Source organism: Nicotiana attenuata, chromosome 12 (assembly GCF_001879085.1).
Source record: "Nicotiana attenuata strain UT chromosome 12, NIATTr2, whole genome shotgun sequence".
Lineage (NCBI taxonomy): Eukaryota > Viridiplantae > Streptophyta > Magnoliopsida > Solanales > Solanaceae > Nicotiana > Nicotiana attenuata.
In genome coordinates this window covers 24,328,830-24,349,350 of record NC_032000.1, presented here as the reverse complement: position 1 = coordinate 24,349,350, position 20,521 = coordinate 24,328,830, and the positions used below count along the sequence as shown (strand labels likewise).

General features: G+C 37.5%; 1 pseudogene; it reads right to left on the bottom strand.

The window, feature by feature from the left end:
• On the bottom strand, nucleotides 313-1,995 carry LOC109236190 (annotated as a pseudogene).

Below are 20,521 nucleotides of genomic sequence, written 5' to 3'. Positions count from 1 at the left end.
TATATATATATATATATATATATACCTTTGAGTATAATACGTGCTCTACCGGGGTAAACCACGACTAATCATCTGGATATCATACATACTATGATTTTTGGACCATATTATATATGCATCAATAGAATAAGAACAATTATTTTTGTCTAATTTAAATGATATAAAGCACTTGATCACACATAAAATAAAGCCTTTATTCAAACATTACATGAAAGGAAAAACCCTTTATTCAAACAGTACATGAAAGGAAACCCCTTAATTCAAACATTAAATGAAAGGAAATAAAGTCACACATTTAAAATCTCATCTCCCTCAAAACTCATACTCCTCGCGATCCAAGAGAAGCCAAGTTCCATCTTGTTGTTGAACCATCCCTTTGTGCTTCTCAACCCACCAATGCCCAGGAATACAATGTTCATCTTTTAGTGTATCCCCCATCTTGTTGACAAGCGAGATATCGCGATTAACTTCTAGCTTAAAACCTGCTAATATACCTATTCCTTGAGTACCAACAACTCCATGCAAGTATGGCTCCAACAAATGCCAACTAGCAATATCTCCGGGAGGCTTCACATATGGAGATTTTGTGGTATCAATCATTAGTTCTTTCCCTACGTCTAAATAGCCAATGGGTGGGTATTTCGGAACAATATCCAATAAATTATGAACTCTCAAGATATGAAGATTATTCAGTTTGGAAAATGCCTTGTGAAAATTGAAATCCCCAACTTTAGGACTTGCGAATACAAAAGCTGTCACTGGAAATTCTTTGCCTTCGGTTGTTTTGTTGATTCCATTCAAAGTTATGTCAACTGCATTTAGGGTTGCAAGTGATGCACCTAAGCTATGGCCAGTCACTGTTATGCTAACATCTTCATTCTTATATTCCTCAACCAATCTTTTCACTTCTTCAATTACCTAAAAGGAAGAAAATCGTTGAACGGTCAGACTCTTTAGCTTCATCAAAGCATGCAGGTAGTTTTTTTTTTTAAAGTCCTTTTTGATAAGAATAAGAGCAAAGAAAATTGCAATTATGATTTTTAAAAAACTAAAAAGTCTTTAGATAATATATACGTAGTTAATTCTTGATCATAAATTAATTCATGTTGGATTTATTCTTCACCTTTGGACTTATACGTTGGATTATTTATCGTTACCAAGATAGATAGAGAAAGTGTGTTGAGATATAATATAATTAAGTAACTTAAAATATGTTATCTGTAACAGATTAAGTGCATAGATGAGATGATCACACTTTAATAGAGAGTACCATAAAAGTCCGATCATGTTTATGACAATCAAATATTATCATTAGAAGTCAACTATATATATTTGATAACGAAATATTGCTTGAGTTAAGGAGTTATATTCTTGTAATTAAAGCATGGAAGTATTATCTAAGCAAGTTAACACGCACCTGATCCCTGACACAGGTCTTATTAAACTGTGATCGTGAACTTTGTGATGTATAAATATTATAGAAGCCGTGATGCACTAAAGGTTGAAACAAAGGAAGCAAACCCCCGTCACCAAAAACTTTGGGTGCTGGGACAAGTAGAAATTGAAAGTCATTCACCCATTCTAAGTTCTGCATTGTTCCTCTCCAATTAATCACAATATCCCTCCTTCCTAGTGAAACTTTACCCTCATCAGTAGCCACAGCAATATACCCCATAAAATTTGATTCCTTACTCCATGCTTCCCTTGACAATGATTTTACTACGAAAGCAGAATGGATGAGGTAGCATAGAAAAATTTGGTTAGGCCATACTTCAATGGATCAAGTCCAACCCCAGTAAAGAGATTTTCCATCGAGTATCTGCTAGCTCCTGCGTATTTAGATGCTTTCTCCGTAATGAAAGTATCATAAGTTGCTTGAGCCAATTCTCCATATTGAATGATATATTTACGAAGATCAAGATCTAAGGGGTTTAATAGCCCTTCCCAATTGTTTTTCCCACTAAGTTGCTCCCATTTCTCAGCCATGCAAGCCATTCTTTTTTTCTTGTTTTATGTTTGTTTTACTCTTTGTTTTCCCTTGGTATGTGAACAACATTATAAGCCCATGAATTTATAGTGAACCAACTTCGTTTCTCTCTACTATTTCTCATTCATGAAACATATTTCAACATTTAATATTTTTCCTGTTAACAAGGTCACTATCACTCAGCTGACCCCAATAATAATAATTTATTAATTAATCATTAATTTTTATTTCTGGCTACCACCGTACCCTTTTGTCCCCAATGCAAACGCACTCGAGTTAAAACATACAGCTATCACATATTTATTCATATTTCATGCTTACTCACATTTCAATTACTTGATGACTAGTTACCTGCTTTTAGCACTGGCAGACAGCCCTAATATATTGCACATTTATGGAAAAGATTTAAGTTATACAATGATAATGCACATAATTTAAACTCTTATAAAAAAGACAACCAATGTAACTGATAGACTCGCGTGAAACATAGTATTTTTAAGAATAACATTATTGTATTTTGATTATCCTCGTCCGATCCCTTCGTGGAGTATTTGTCTGTACAAGACTTAATTGTGGTTTTAAATAATCAATATGTATATCCCTACCAATTATAAGTGATGTATGGTATATTTTTTCCTTTAGGCAAACGAAAACACAAATTAGCAACCTGACTTGTCCCCGCTTCTTTAGAAAATATTTACTCTCACATCAGATATTTACACTAAATTAATCAATTTCATTTTAGTACTTAAAACTTAAAGTAAAATACATATCATTTAATCATAGTAAAGTGATAAATATGTGTGTAAAAGATATGTATCTTGTATTAATTGGTTTGATGTGAATTAAATACCTGATATGGGTAAGTTTTTACCTTATTTTCGGTACGTATTATAAGTTATTTGAGCCAATTCTCTATATTGAATGATATATTTACGAAGATCAATATCCAAGGGGTTTAATAGTCCTTCCAAAATCCCAATTGTTTTTCCCACTAAGTTGCTCCCATTTCTCAGCTATACTAGTCATTTCTCTCACCTCTTTTTTTTCTTTTATATATTTTAATTTCCTCTTTGTTGCTTCTTATAATTTCCTACAATGTGTTCTTCATTTTGCCCATCTCCAAATTAAATGCCAATTTATAGTGAAGCAACTTTGTCTTTTTAGTGCTTGTCATGAAATACGCTTTTGATTTTTTTAGTGTCAACTTGATCACCATATATCAGCGTCATCAGACAATTCAATAAATGAGAATATTAACCCTGCAGATTAGAATCGTTCCCGTATTTCTAAAGGGTTTAAATTCTTATTCAATTAATGTTTAAAAAGTTCTTTTGTTAAAGCTTGTCATTATTTATATAATTGGTTGTTAGTTGCTTCTTTTCAGTTACCCATGCGGGAACGAATACTAACTATACAAAATTACATGTAGCTGATTATATTTGCTTGTAGGTAAATTGGATGTATTATATATAAAAACTAGAACGTAGTAGATATACTAGTTTGACTTTTCTGGAATACACAATCCCAAGCATGTAGGCAGCAGATTGTTAATTAAGTAGCTTTGATATTGTAAAAAAAATATCGAATTATTATTGTGTTAAGTTGAAACCCATATCTAGTACCAACCTACCCACTAAGCCCATTCCTTTTATGGCAGGCCAGAGATAGAAGGAAAATAAAATAATACCTTAGAAAAAATGTATAGGGATTCACATACTAATTATGCTACATGACTTGTCTCGGTTTAAGTAGGTGCAGCAGAACAATGGAGTCAAGTCTCGGTGACTGGCATGCCAGCATGGTTCTCTGTATAATTCATCAATGCTTGGTTTCTAGGATTGTGAACAATATATGCAAGTTTTGCTAATTTAATAGAACTTGTTAACAATTTAATAAGATAGCTAAAATACACGTAACATAGTATCTGCAGCACCTTAAAAATTTTCAAAGTATCTAAACTCTAAAGCCTAATAAGAGAAGTAGCAAGTGCTAATTATTTCCTTGTGTGTACCAACTGGTTCCACGTTGAAGACTAATACAGTGGGACGATATAAAAATATTTACACCTATAATGTGGATGCCTATAGAGACGCACAAATTTCTGTACGGTATCTGACACTTGAAAGTGTATACCCGTAAAACAGTACAATTAAATTTATAACGTGATTATTGACACGTGAAATGATTTGATCCAAAAAAATAAAATAACTAAGGACATTAATAAACTAATTAAATAAACTTAACGAAAATACAAGCCTGGCTGAGGGAAAATCTTCTTTGGAAGCAAGAATGAGAACAATATTTAAAACTGAAGGAGAGAATGTTGTTAATAGAATAAGAGTAGATTTTGCCTTTTATGTACAGATGATTTTTCGTGCCATCCTATGAGTAAAAATTCATCTATTTTTAGCTCAATTCAGAGAGATAAGATCCTCAAATCAAGCACTTTTTAAATATGAATTAAACCCCTCTTGATGGTTGTTTAATATTAGCAAACATTCTTTGTAACAGCTGCTCATTGAATGCTATCTTTTCCAAATGATATCTTCCTTTTAGATCTTTGTCCTCGGTTCCAATGCCTTCGAAACTTATTCAGTACAACTCACATGTTCGTAACCGGTGCCAACTATTTGCTGACTCACATCTTACTTGTCTTTTCTTCCACGTGTCAACTTGTCGATCTTCCACCTGTCGTTCATTAAATGTGTCCCATACAGATAGTCCCTCTAATTTTCGGTAACAAAACTCTATATTACCGGGAAGTAGATAAGACCTCTTTTTTGGTGGAAAAGTTCCTGAACGGTTTCTGATACTTGAAACGATGCAAATCTCCTTGCATTTAATGAGCAGAACATGTGTTATCCCGTGATTCGACAAATATTTTTGCCAGTTTTCAAGGTAATGATGACCATGAATTCTGCCACCTATAAACTTCTCCACTTCTCATCTTTTTTTATCTTTCACTTTTACAAACTCTTCTTCTTTGAATTTCTTAGAAATTTTCTTTAGACCCCTCTTTTTTAGTAAAATTTTCTTACTCAGATTTTCTATCACCATTTCTTCTGCTACTTCTGTCCCCGGAAACTCAAGCCTTCACATTGGTGGTGGCACTTCTAAAAAGAACAAAACTAAGAAAGTCGTGTCATCCTCCTACTACCAATACAATCATCCCATCTCAACTAATTCTGAAACGGATCTTCAAGTACAAAAGGAACCTATCAATCCCAAGAATGACAGAAGTTGGCTTGTCAATAGATATCCTTCTTCTATTCGTCCTGCTAGTATTCCTGTTGTGAAGGAAGATTGTGACTGGAAAAATACTGAGATCGTAGGCCCCAATGAAGTGGAAAGGGTTACCTTTAGCAAACTAGGGTTCAAGTACTTTTACACGTACCCTTTCACTTTAAGAATAGGCCAAGAAATTGATCCTATTATTTTAGAGTTTTGCCACCATTATCAAATATGCTTGGCTTAGGTAAGCCCGTCAATATGACGTACGGTGGCTGCCTTCGGGTATTGTGCTATTGGGCTGGAGAAATCCTCACTCTTTCCCGTTTGATCAACCTTTATTCCCCAAAGAATTTTTGTAGAGGCATGATCAAACTTAGCAAACGCGGTCACCATGCTATCGTTACCAGTGTCGGTGATGATAATGACCATGGTTGGATGAAAAGGTTCGTTGTCGTCGCCACCAGGGACAACCTTCCGGCAACAGCACCTTCTATCCCTGAATCTTGGAACTGTGCTCGTAATTTTTTAGATATCTTTGTCCTATTGCATTAAATAAAACGCCCTCCTCAGCTAACTTTTATTTCTCTTTTTTCAGCTACCCATTGGATTCCACCATCGGTTCGAAACCTGACCCAATGGGTACAGAAGATTTTAGATGTTTCCACCCTGAATTCTCGTAAGTGGAAAGAAATTTCACCCATATTCAACTGGAAAGCCAAGAACCATGGTAAATAAAACTTCTTTTTTCCTGTTTTCAATCCTCAACTTGTCACAGTACGAATTTGCTGATTCCCCTTCATAATACATAGGCCTTCCGAAGGGGTCTCCTATCTGCCCTCTTCTTGAGGTTTTCCATGATCCATTGGTGGCCCTAAAACAAATTCAAGCAATAATTGACCGGAAGAGGGATTGTGATGCCGCTCTTTCTTCCGATGAAGACCCATCCTCCCTATGTCCCCACTCTAGGGAGAAAAAAAAATGAAAAGAAGACGTGCCTCCAAAGCTGAGACTCAGGAGAAGCTTTCAATAAAAGAAGCTCCAACTGGACAAACCACATCGGTCCTTTATGAAGACGAAATGGAGGACGACAACAAAGTGGTTTCTTTTCAAAGGAGAAGAAGAAAATCTCCCTCTGACCAATTTAATGCTCAACATGATGAAATTCAAGGAATATTCATTGAAATATAAATAGTCGAAGATGCTGAGTCCCGTATTCGGACTACCGTTGTTGCTTCCGGTCAGAAGATTTCTACCTCTAACATTCCTCCACATTCTTGTTACGACCCAAAATTCCAACCCGTCGTGATGGCACCTAACACAACGGCTAGGCAAGCCGAAACATAATAATAAAGAACTAGAACAACACAAATGATAGAAATAGCATAAGTCCGAAACCTCAATGTAACAAAGTACTGCCAATAGAAGGTAAATTCCCTAGAAACTGGTAAATACAGAGTTATGAGCTCTAGAATAGAATACAAGTCCAAAAATTAAATAATAATACTGTTTGAATTGAAGCAACATTACATAAGAAAAGACAAGTCAAAACAGCGATTAGGGATGCAGCTCTACCTCGCCTCTCGAAGATAAGTCCAACAAGCAAATCTACTGATGATAACTGATCCCCACACCTGGATCTGCACAATTAAGTGCAGAGTGTAGTATGAGTACAACCGATCCAATGTACTCAATAAGTATCTTAACTAATCTCGGCGAGGTAAAAGAAGCAAGAACTATAAATGATACTAGCTATAACCTGTACAGTTTCATCAATTTTATATGTACAGACAATAAGGTAATCATGTCATAGAGCACAGGAAGAAGCATTTGTGTGTGTATGTGTGGAGTTACTCAAATACTCTGCTCAGTCACTGTTTAGCATATAGAGATGATATGCAGTTAAATAAGATTATTAATTACGAAAATTGCAAGTAAAGATGAAATGCAAAATCCAAACAGACTGGCCATATTTCCTCAACTTTTCCATATCCGTACCAAATCATTAATCAGTTTTCCTCAATACTCATGTGTACACCATCAAGAGAGAAACATGAGAGGGTGACCCATAGGGGATGGATTTGTATCCACACTCAAGCACGACCAATTCAATGTACTACCAGGCCAGCATGGTCACAGGCTCAATATCATAATCCACCCGATGGTGTCACATGCATAACAACACAATCCGCCCGGCGTAGTCACAAGCATAACAACACAATCTGCCAGACGTGGTCACAGGAATAACAACACAATCCGCTGGCGTGGTCACAGGCATAACAATACAACGACGTAGTCACAAGTATAACAACACAATCCGTCCGGCGTGGTCACATGCATAACAACATAATTCGCCCGGCGTGGTCACAGACATTCAGTCCAAATTTATATCAGAAAGAAGAAAATATACAATAATATAAGTATATGGTGAATGAATAACATATCTCATGCTCCTGTACTGGTATAAGTGATATGATAAAGTGTAGGAATGTGCATAGTGTGCTATCATAGCTCAAACCGGCTATATCATCACATAAATAACAATTATCAAGTTCATTTAGGGATTAAGCCTCTATGTATCCCCAAACATGGCTCAATAGTTCATAACAATATTACAAATATGAGACACATCATAGATTAAAGCTTAATAGTCAATTTAGGCATATCATAGCCTAAGCATAATCGAGCATGGATAAATATTCCAGTGTTAGCACATGGGCTCAAACCCCACACATGTGCGCACCCATAGCACGTAGCTATCACAAATAATTCAGGCAACTAGTGCCTCAACCAAGTTTAGATAAGATACTTACCACAAGAAAGCCAAATTACTCCCTTAACAAGCCCTTCTCGTGCGTATCGGCCTCCGGATGACCCGAATCTAACCAAGACAACTAAATATAATCAATAAAAGACATAGGGATTGATTTCAAATGATAAAGCTAAGATCTTTAATGAAAATCAAAAAGTCAACCCAAAATGTCAATCCTGGGCCCTGCAGCTCCGTACCCGACAAAATTAATAAATTTCGGACACCCATTAGATTACGAGTCCATCCATACCAAAATCATCTAGTTCCGACCTCATTTCGGTCTTCAAACCTCCATTTTTATTTTTGTAAAGTTCTCACAAGATCCCCCATTTCTTCACTTTAATTCACTAATTAGATGCTAAAAATAAAGCTCGAATCATAAAATAAACACAAATCTGAGTAGAAAACACTTACCCCGATCCAAGTCTTGAAAATTCCCTCCAAAAATGTCCCAAATCGAGCTCTACAACTCAAAATATGAAATATTACTCTAACCCTCGAAATGAGATTTTAAAACCTTCTGCCTAGTAATTACCCTTCGCGATCACGGAATGTCCCTCGCGATCGCGAAGAACAAAACTCTCCAGCAGAAAAAATCCTTCTACGCGAACACGATAACCAAGTCCTAAACGTGATGCCCAATCACAACACTAACGCGATCACAGACCGCCACACGCGATCGCGATGAACAAATACGTGAACTTCCCATGCCTCCCCTTCCTTCTTCGCGAACGTGTCCCCTCACCTGCGTTCGCGTTGCACAAACAATCAAAGCTTCACAATAGCATCCTTCACCTCGTAAACAAGGTGAACAACAGCCCGCCTACCAAAATTGACCTTTCGCGGTCGCGACCCTCTCATCGCGATCGCAGAAGAGGAAACCAGATGCCCAGAAATCAGCAACTCCTCCAAGTCCAAATTGAGTCCGAACTTGATCGGAAACACACACGAGGCCCCCAGTACCCCATCCAAACATACCAACAGGTCCTAAAACACGATACAAACATAGTTGAAGCCTCAAATCACATCAAACAACATCGAAATCACAAAACGCACTCCAATTCAAGCCTAATGAACTAGTGAACTTCCAACTTCTAAAACTAATTCCGAATCATACCAAACCAATTCCAAATGACCTCAATTTTGCACACAAGTCACAAATGACACAACGGATCTATTACAACTTCCAGAACCAAAATCCGATCCCGATATCAATAAAGTCAACTCTCGATCAAACCTCTCAACCTTCTAACTTTCGCCAATTCAAGCCAAAACAACCTACGGACCTCCAAATCCATATTCGGACATACGCCTAAGTCCAAAATCATCATAAAAAGCTATTGGAATCATCAAAACACCATTTTGAAATCGTCTATACAAAAGTCAAAATCCGGTCAACTCTTTCAACTTAAGTCTTCAATCTTGGGACTAAGTCTCCCAATTCACTCCGAACCATACCAACCACACCAGAAAGTCACATACCTACAAATGAACATAGAATAAGCATTAAATAAGGGAACAGGGCTATGATACACAAAATGATCGGCCAGATCATTACATTCTCCCCTTCTTAAACAAACGTTCGTCCTGGAATGGGTCTAGAATCATACCTGGAGTCTCAAATAGGTGTGGATAACTGCTCTTCATCTCCCCCTCGTATTCCCAAATAGCCTCCTCAACTGGCTGGCCTCTCCACTGAACTTTCACTGAAGCTATATTCTTTGATCTCAACTTTCGAACCTGCCGATCCAAAATGGCCACCGGCTCCACATCATAAGTGAAGTCTCCATATAGCTATATCGTGCTAAAGTCCAACATACGGGACAGGTCACCATAATACTTCTGGAGCATAGAAACGTGAAACACTAGTGGCAATGCAAGCTTGTAAGACACCTCTCGATTCCTCTGAAGCACCCCAAAAGGTCCAATATACCGAGGGCTCAACTTGCCTCTCTTCCCGAAACCCTGAGCAAAACCTTCTCACCCACCATATATGCACGAACCTTCCTATCAGCATAACTCTTCTGCTTAGACTGTTCTACATGAACTCGATCCTGAATCAACTTGACTTTTTCCAAGGCATCCCAAGCCAAATCAGTACGCAACAACCTAGCCTCTCCCGGGTCAAACCAACCAACTGGAGAACAACACCGCCTCCCATAAAAGGCCTCATAAGGAGCCATCTGAATACTCGATTGGTAGCTGTTATTGTAGACAAACTCAGCAAGCGATAGAAACTGATCCCAAGAACCCCCAAAATCCATAACACAAGCGCGTAGCATATACTCCAAGATCTGAATGGTGCGCTCGGACTGTCCATCCGTCTGAGGATGGAATATTGTACTCAACTCAACCCATGTCCCAACTATCACTGCACTGCTCTCTAAAATTGTGATGTGAACTGCGTGCCTCGATCAGAATAATGGACATCAACACGCATGAAGATGAACAATCTTACGGATATAGTTCTAAGCCAGCCGCTCTGAAGAATAGGTGGTCACAATCAGAATGAAATGTGCGGACTTAGTCAACCGGTCCACAATCACCCAAACTGCATCAAATTTCTTCAAAGTGCATGGGAGCCCAACAACGAAGTCCATGGTAACGCGCTCCCATTTCCACTCGGGAATCTCAAGTCTTTGAAGCAAGTCACCCGACCTCTGATGCTCGTACTTCACTTGCTGGCAATTCAAGCACTGAGCCACATGTTTTATTATATCTTTATTCATTCTCCTCCACCAATAGTGCTGCCTCAAGTCTTGATACATCTTTGCGGCACTCAGATAAATGGAAAACCGCGAATTGTGGGCCTCCTCAAGAATCAACTCACGTAACCCACCCACATTGGGCACACAAATCTGACCCTGTGTCCGCAACACCCTATCATCTCCAATAGAAACCTCTTTGGCATTACCGTAATGCACTATGTCCTTAAGGACAAGAAAATAGGGGTCATCATATTGACTCTCTCTGATTTGCTCATAAAAAAAGACCGAGAAACCATGCACGCAAGAACTCGGCTAGGCTCTGAAACATCCAATCTCACAAATTGATTGGCCAACGCCTGAACATCCAACGCTAATGGGCTCTCACCAACTATAATATATGCAAGACTACCCATACTCTCCGCCTTTCTACTCAAGGCATCGGCCACCATGTTTCATTCCTGAGATGATACAAAATGGTGATATCATAGTCTTTTAATAGCTCTAACCACCTCCGCTGCCTCAAATTCAGATCCATCTACTTAAACAAGTGTTGTAGGCTCCGATGATCTATAAAGACCTCACAAGACACGTCGTAGAGATAATGACTCCAAATCTTTAATGCATGGACAATGGTTTCCAACTCTAGATCATGAATGGGGTAGTTCTTTGTAAGGCCCCGAAAATTTTTGCTAAGTATTTTAAGATTTCGTGGTGTCACATAGGCTTATTATAATATTCTTATGTGCTATTAACATGGTGAGCATCCATTGGATTTGGTAAATATGTGTATAAGTCTTACGGTAAGTAATTTGGGATCCAAGGAAAGGCCTAAGTCTAAGAAAGATTGGAAAAAAAGTCCATAATAGGCTAAAATTCCCAACGATCTTGCACTAGTCCCTAATTTGAACGAGCATATCTAAATATATATAAGGTTCTAGGTGATGGATAACCTATCAAATGAAAGGTCTTTGAGTCTAGTTTCTAACGCTTCAAACCGTTCGTCATTTGGACCTTCCTACACAAAGTTATGATCAAATTACCAAAAGCTGGAAAAATGCGATTCTGTGTGAAATCTGCGATCGTAGATTTAACTCTGCGGACCGCATAACCATTCTGCGATCGCAGAATGGTCGCAGATTGAGACAGAACAGCCTAGTTTTGGGCAACGAGTTCTACAACGAATCTGCGGCCCGCATACCCATTCTGCGGTGGATTCTGCTATAGCAGACTTGACATCCGAGGGTTAATTTTCTAATTTTTATAACTCGACCCCATTTTAATATATAGGCTTTAGAGTTCATTTTGGGGTCATTTTCTACTGATTTTAGAGAGAGGTGAGAGCATTTTAGAGAGAGAAGGAGGAACCCAACATTTAAATCATCCAAACTTGCATCATTCTTCAAGAATCAAAGATCCCAATCACAAGTTCTTCATCTAAGAGGTAAGATTCTATACCCTAGGTTTTAACTTTGAGTTTGGAGTATAAGATGGGTTATTAAGGTGTGATTCTTGGGTGTATTAATATTGTGTATACATGCATGTTCAACTTAGGTTTATGGGAAGATTGTTTAACATAAATAAGTAAAGATTTGGTTGGGAAATGAAGGAAAACCATGAAAAAGAGATTTGAGATTAAGATGCTCAACTAGTATTTGATAAAATGCTCAAATGAGCTGAAACCATGAATACCTGTCTAATTTGTGTTCAATTATGTTATGTTTCAAACTAGATTGGAATTGCTAAAATTTCCGAAACGTTGTAGTAACTTAAGGGAAGCTTAAACGAGGTATGTATGGCTAACTTTAACTCTTGTAGGATCCCCCTTGTTGTGACGAGCATACGGTATGTGTACCTTGTTTGAGAATATGTGAATTGATTGCCTTAGTTGATTTCCATACCACCAAGTTATATGTGATTGTGAGAAGTGATTTGATGCGCCTATCTTGTTATGTGCAAAGTTTGTGAAAGCTTGAGGATGTCGACATGGAAGTATGTGTTTACTTATGTGAACTATTTGTGAATTCTTGTGATTTATGTGCCTTGAATGTTGTTGGTTAAGTCTTACGATATGATGGTGCAAGTAAATGGAAACAAACCAAATGTGGGTGTGTGATTGTGAAAGTGTTATGTGGTAAGAACTGAGAAACAAATGATGGAAGGAAATCGTAAATGATGCACTTGGAACAATTGTGGTAATAACATATTTGGCTTGTTGTTGGTAATTATTGTGGTGACGTAAATTGCATATGAGTTGTTGAATATGATGAAGTGGTATTTATGGCTACGGAAATTCTTGTGAATTGTTGTGGTTGTTCTTGAGGATTGTTGTTGTTATTCTTTGTAAATTGTTGTTGTTGTTGTTCCTTGAGGGTCATTGTGTTGTTTCTTGAGGATTGTTGTCGTTATTCTTTGTGAATTGTTGTTGTTATTGTGTTGTTTATGAATTGTGATTGTTCGGTGGATCAGGTTGCGTGCTGCAACACGAAGAAATAAGGTGTGGGTTGTGGTGATAAGGGTGGCCGAGGTAATAAGGGTGGCCGAGGTAATAAGGTTGGAAAGCGATCGAAATCGCTATTGAAATGAACTATGAACAAATTTAACAGGCTTGCTCGGTCGGGTTTACTCGGTTGAGCGCCGGTCGCGCTCCTCGGATTTTGGGGCGTGACAAACTTAGTATCAGAGCCTAAGGTTTTAAAGTGTCCTAGGATGTCTCGGAGCCGTGTCTAGTAGAGTCCTTCTTATCGGTGTGTTGTCGACCACATCTATAAGTTGGAGGCTATTCAGACATTTAGGAATTTCACCCTTCTTTGATACTCAAATCGTGCAATAGAGCTCAAGTTAGGGAGCTGATTTCCTCTCTAAGTCTTATTCTCAAGATTGGTACTTTATATACCATACTCCGCGAATTTGAAGCATGTAAGGAGGGATTGATCCCACCATTGAGTCCAAGTGGATTACCCAAGGACTTGTTAGAAGAATGTGTTGAGCCATGGAGGGATTGGTAGAACTTGTTGTTAAGGGGAATACCCTTGTTCCTACTAATGTCACTGCACCACCAGATCATGTAGTATATCATCAGTATGTAGGGCTAAAACCCCGTCTTTTAGAAATTGAGCCTCCATTGTGCCAGCATAAGTGTTATAATTTCAAAATATAAGTGATGCAGTACTCGTTTTATTATGTTAAGCGAATTATTGTTGTAAAAATGTATGTGGTAGGCAATTCTTCATGTGTTTAATATGTTATTCTTATTAAATGAGGATATATGAAGAATGTGAACTATGTGCTAAAGTGCCTAGACTTCAGGTCAAGTTTGAATTGAGATTTGATGCCAAATTGTGTGAGAAAAGAAAACTCATTATGGTTAATTCCTCCAAAATGTCCTTACGTGTACCAAAGGTATTTGATTGATTGTGTCTGGTTCTTGGTAATGTATAAAGATATTTGGAAGTGAAGTAAGTGACTGTGTAAATGTGGTAAAACTGAATGTTGGATTCTTGCTGTTGTTGATACTTTACATGAATTGGTGTTGTGACCCGATGTTATGAAAGATGCATTCCAATATGATCAATGTGCTATTATTGACAACTTAACAAGGAATATGAATCATGTATTGAAATGCTAAGACCTTAAATTGAAATTGGAGATGCATATATTATGTCAAACTATGTGAAATCCTCTGTGTATAGAGATGTTGAAATAAGTCAAATGACTTTGAGAAATAGAGTATGGCCAATGTGTCGAGAACTCGAATTGTAATTGTACCTGGTGATGCTTATGACATGAAAGAATATGAAACAGATTATGATATTGATGTGAAATATGCGGAAGTGATGTGAAATGCGGGAAATAAGAGATTGTGTTATGAAATGCGGCCTAGTGCCAAGTATGATGTGATAATTATGGCCCCAAGTGCCGATGGACTAATATGCGTGAAAATGGCATGATTCTTTTATTTGATAATGTGGTGATCATTTAAAGTGTTTGATTTGTACTTGTGATTTCCTTGTTATTGTATGAAACGCATAGGTGTATAATTTGATATGTGAGCCCTATGGAAGGGCCATGAAATGTAGCCTAGAGGTATGGAAATTATGTGAAAGCTATGTGATCCCTTTTTATTTGGTAATGTGGTGATTGTTTAAAGCTTCTGTTAAACCCTTATGATTTCCTTGTCTTTGCATAGATATGTTCTTAGAAAGAATCTAAATTACAAAACATTTCATGCACATGCTCTTTGAGTTAGACGTATTATTCACAAAGTCTCTCTATCACAGTTCTCTTACTTACACCTTCCTATGGAAGTGAGCTCTATAATTATGTTCCTGAATTGAGTTATAGCACTATTGATACTTCCCACTTGCTTTTCCTAAATTCTCAACAAGGGACTATTCCCGATGAATTTCTTACAGAAACTTTTTATCTAAATGGATAACATCTGCCCACTTGTTCCCGTCATAGGAAGATATTGTGCCTCCATAACTTTCGTGTCCACTTGGGACATCCCGTAGTAGGAAGCTCACCTTGTCCTAGTATTGTGGTTGCTTGTGGCATGGTCGTATATTGCAGTTGGGAGCTAATATAGCAGAAACATGTCCAGCTCATAACAAATGTTTATCTTCTCTTTACACCTCCAACATGTGTTAATTTTCTCAAGTAAAAATCCATGAAAAAAAAAACTCACTATGAACATCTGCAAACCCTCCATGATTATTCCATACTATCTCATTGGGTTCTCATATCACTTCGAGATTCATCAAGGGTTGATAGCCTGCCGCAATTGCCAAAATTGAATGATCTCTTTCCGATAATGGATAATCTACACTTGTGCTAGTCCAACGATCTGCTTATCAGTCTAAGTCTCGCCTTTTGGTTTTGGGTTGGCCAATGAGAAATACACCTAGTAACACATTCGTATGACAAAACCTTTCTCTCAGTCAAGTCTTATAGCATCTCCCCATATGGCTTGTAATAGCTGGTTGTATAGAAGTGTGTTGTAATGCTTATTATGAAGTTGAGTTTCTAAACACAATTGAATTTTTGAATTCTAGAGCTATAAATAACATGACTTCATATAAAGATCTTCTTTCAAAAAAAAGGGTAGCTTCTCGTAATCGCTTTGTATTGCCACCATTCCTAGTGGTTACAATGTAGAGATTACTTTCATAAGGCTCTCTCACTTCCTGTAATTTGTCTTGTGTTTAACCAATATCTTCTATGATATATCATCTCAATGTCTCGACTAGTTATCCAACTATATGATATGATTTAATTAACCTCACTTGTATGTACTCTACAAGCGCCCCGAGAGTGGGCAAATTTCTCCTTTCCTGCAGACTCATAATGTCTTCAACTTGGTTTATGCTCGTTGGTTCCAAATGGTGCTCATTAGTTTTGCTACCCTACTATCTACTTCATCTGATAACTTTCATTGTAGAATTCATTTATGCTTCATGGCATCAAAGAGGAAGTCTTGTCGCATTAAGGATGAGGACATGTTCCTTTTGTTAGGATAAAGAGATATTGCTCGCACTTCTTATGAGAGTTTTTCCTAAACAATCATCTACCTCATTCACTTGTTCATGTGACTAGATAGCCCAGGTTACTTCTCCTCGATAAATGCATTAAGACGTCTCATTCTTTCGAACTTATCCATGTGGGCACTTTGAGGTCTTGTTTTATACCAACTCGTAATGGTTTTAAGTACTTCCTCTCCATTGTTATCAATTTTCTAGGACTACGAGGGCTTGTCTCATGGGTTTCAGAAGTAATGACTTTCCTTTAAGCCGAGGCTAAGATTGCTTTGATTTCAAACCAAAGTGCATCCCCTTTTTTCCAAAGTCTTAAATGGGTCGGATTGGATGGGTTACGTGGCCTTCTTCTTACTCGACTTCTAGAATAATTGACTATATCATTTTCATGTGAGGGTAGTTTTACTACCCTTGGTATCACACCCCCTTGGGTGGATAGGAATGGCATTTTTCTCTCTTCCTGGAGCATCATGAACGCCTCTAACCAATACATGATTTCATGCCAACATTTAGATATCCGAGCTATGTGGTTTTACTTTAGAAAGGGGTGAGATGAGATGCCTTCAGATTTTTGCACATATCATGAGCATATTGATTTGGAAGACAAGTGGTCGTATCTTTAGTTCCCTCATATGTGATCAATTATCAGGAAGGGTTAAGCTGTCTGACATTTGGTTATCTCATAAGAGTTCAACTTCTTTTCATCCTCACGGGCTTGTGGCATAGATTCCCTGTGTCAAGTAATGTCAAGAGTGTAATTCAACTGCATGTATTTTGAAACCCGTATCACATTCAAGGTGCCAAAGTATTCTTATTCTTGATAAACGGATTTTCCATACACTCTAGAAAACGAGTGGTTCACGTACTTGAGTATTCCTCCTTAATGGTTCCTATTGCCAATGTACGAGTTACCCTTTGACTTATTTTTCTAATAATTGATGTCCTCACAATAATTAACCACATCACTATTGTTAGTAGTAACCATCTGTGTGTCCTAGCATATAACCTCATGAAATGCCCTGCTCAGCACATTAATGAATTCCTGAATAACTCCAGCCTGATCTTGAACTCTGTTCTTCCTCACTGTATTAGATCCATTGGGTATTGTAAGTTCAGACAAGTCAAAGATGAAGCTTCACAGTGTGATCACATATATATTGGGTAGGTAATTTTATAGTCAGTTTATGAAAGCACACCTTAGAGTAATTATTGAAGGTCATCAAGGGTTTTGTGTGAGTGTTCGCCTAGAGATTTAGAATTTTAAGGATGAGCGGGCTATTCTCCATATTTACCCCTAAAGATGTTATGTGAGTTGATAATAAAGGTAACATAAGTGTATTACACATCAGGTTGCACTAGGAGTATGATGTTCCCCGTATCTGTTCCTCATGTACTTTGTGTTTCCATATGTTTATGTCTAAGAAGGTAGTGGTAAACGAGGGGTGTGAATTGATTTGATTGAACTATATGATCATGGTAATATCTTATATGATGCACTACTGGCAAGAATCATCGTGACTTGACTTCATATGGATTGTTGATTGAAATGAAATTATATTCTTGTTGATGAACACCTTTGTGATTACATTAATGGATGGTAAGGACTATTATGAACTAATGATTGTTTGATTACTATGAAATGACATTCTTAATGGTATGAGGCCATGTGATGGAATTGTGGGTTGTTGTTGTTACCATGAATTGCAATATCTGGTGGAATGTAATTTGTACAGTGGAAATTATTAAAGGTAAAGTTAATGTATAGTTAGCTCACGCGAGGTGTCTATCTGTCATCCTTGTTATGTATGTTTGGGAGTTGATATTATTTCCGAGAACGTGTCATGATAGAGCTTGTAAGTCGAGAAGGTCATCTGGAAGGCTGAAAGTGTTGTGGAAGGAAAATTAGTCCATGTTCTGGTACCCCTATGATAATGTAGAGCTTGTAATACTAAGATTAGTAGTGTTGATATATACATTGTGGTGCTCTGTCTAGTTGTGGATGTGTTTTTAAGATGATTTTGGTGATTCTCTGGCAGGTGGATAGGCCTAGCTAAAAAGGAGACTCTGCCGAAATTTCTGAAAAATTTAGGAGTTAGTCAAAATTTAGGGACTTGAGGTAGGTGAGAAAAGAGATTTATTATATTAAGCGTTTAAGTCGGAACCTACTCCTCATTCGAGGACGAATGATCCTAAGGGGTGGAGAATGTAAGGGCCCGGAAATTTTTGCTAAGTAATTTAGGATTTCGTGGTGTCACGTAGGCTTATTATAACATTTTTATGTGCTATTAACATGGTGTTCATCCATTGGATTTGGTAAATATGTGTATAAGTCTTATGGTAAGTAATTTTGGGTCCAAGGAAAAGCCAAAGTCTAAGAAAAATTGGAAAAGTCCATAATAGGCAAAAATTCCCAATGATCTTGCACTAGTCCCTACTTTGAACAAGCACATCTAAATATGTATAATTTTTTATGTGATGAATAACCTATCAAATGAAAGGACTTTGAATCTAGTTTCCAACGCTTCAAACCGTTCGTCATTTGGACATTCCTACGCAAAGTTATGATCAAATTACCAAAGGCTGGAAAATGCTATCCTGTGTCAAATCGGCGACCGCATTCCTGTCGCATTGTTGACTCTGCGGTCGCATTTCTGTCGCAGACTGGGCCAGTGTAGCCCAGTTTTGGGCGCCGATTTTGCGGTGCATTATGCGGCCAGCATTCGCGTTCTGCGGTCCATTCTGCTATAGCAGAATTGACATCGGAGGGTCAATTTTCTAATTCTTATAACCCGACCCCATTGCAACATATAGCCTTTGGGGCTTCATTTGGGGTCATTTTCTACTGATTTTAGAGAGAGGTGAGAGCATTTTAGAGAGAAGGAGGAACCCAACATTTAAATCATCCAAACCTTGCATCAATCTTCAAGAATCAAAGAACCCAATCACAAGTTCTTCATCTAAGAGGTAAGATTCTATACCCTAGGTTTTAATTTCGAGTTTGGAGTATAAGATGGGGTATTGAGGTATGATTATTGGGTGTAATGCTATTATGTATACATGCATGTACAACTTAGGTTTATGGGAAGATCGTTTAACATAAATAAGTAAAGATTGGGTTAGGGAATGAAGAAAATCTTGAAAAGGGGATTTGAAATCAAGATACTCAACTAGTATTTGATAAAATGGTCAAATGAGCTAGAATTATGAATATCTTCCTAATTTGTGTTCAATTTCGCTATGTCCCAAAATAGATTGAAGTTGCTAGAATTTTCAAAATATCGTAGTAATTAAAGGAAAGCTCAAGAAAGGTATGTATGGCTAACTTTAACTCTTGTAAAATCCCCCTTGTTGTGATGAGCATACGGTATGTGTACCTTGTATGAGAATATGTGAATTGATTGCCTTAGTTGATTTCCATACCACAAAGTTATATGTGATTGTGAGAAGTGATTTGAGGTGCCTATCTTGTTATGTGCAAAGTTTGTAAAAGCTTGAGGATGTCGACATGGAAGTATGTGTTTATTTATGTGAACTATTTGTTAATTCTTGTGATTTATGTGCCTTGAACGTTGTTGGTTAAGTCTTACGATATGATGGTGCAAGTAAATGGAAACAAACCAAATGTGGGTGTGTGAATGTGAAAGTGTTATGTGGTAAGAACTGAGAAACAAATGATGGAAGGAAATCGTAAATGAGGCACCTGGATCAACTGTGGTAATAACATATTTGGCTTGTTGTGGGTAATTATTGTGGTGACTTAAATTGCATATGAGTTGTTGAATATGATGAAGTGGTATTGATGACAACGCAAAATTCTTGTGAATTGTTGTGGTTGTTCTTTGAGAATTGTTGTTGTTGTTCTTGTGAATTGTTGTTGTTGTGTGTTGTTTGTGAATTGTGATTGTTCGGTGGGATCGGGTTGCGCGCCGCAACACGAAGTAATAAGGTGTGGGTTGTGGTGATAAGGGTGGCCGAGGTAATAAGGGTGGAAAGTGATTGAAATCACTATTGAAATGAAAATATGAGAAATTTGTTAAATCATTGATGTGATAATGTTGAAGGGGAAAGGAGAGATTGTAAAACTTGTTTGGCTTTGATTGTTTCTTTCACGTGCATTTGATCGTTGATTCTATTGATGTCTGTTACTTGTGTGTGTTATTTGATTTTATTTGGGGTGAAGTTTTTTTATACATACAAGTACAATTCAAATGTACTGACGTCCCTTTTGCCGGGGGCGCTACATTCGTGTTAT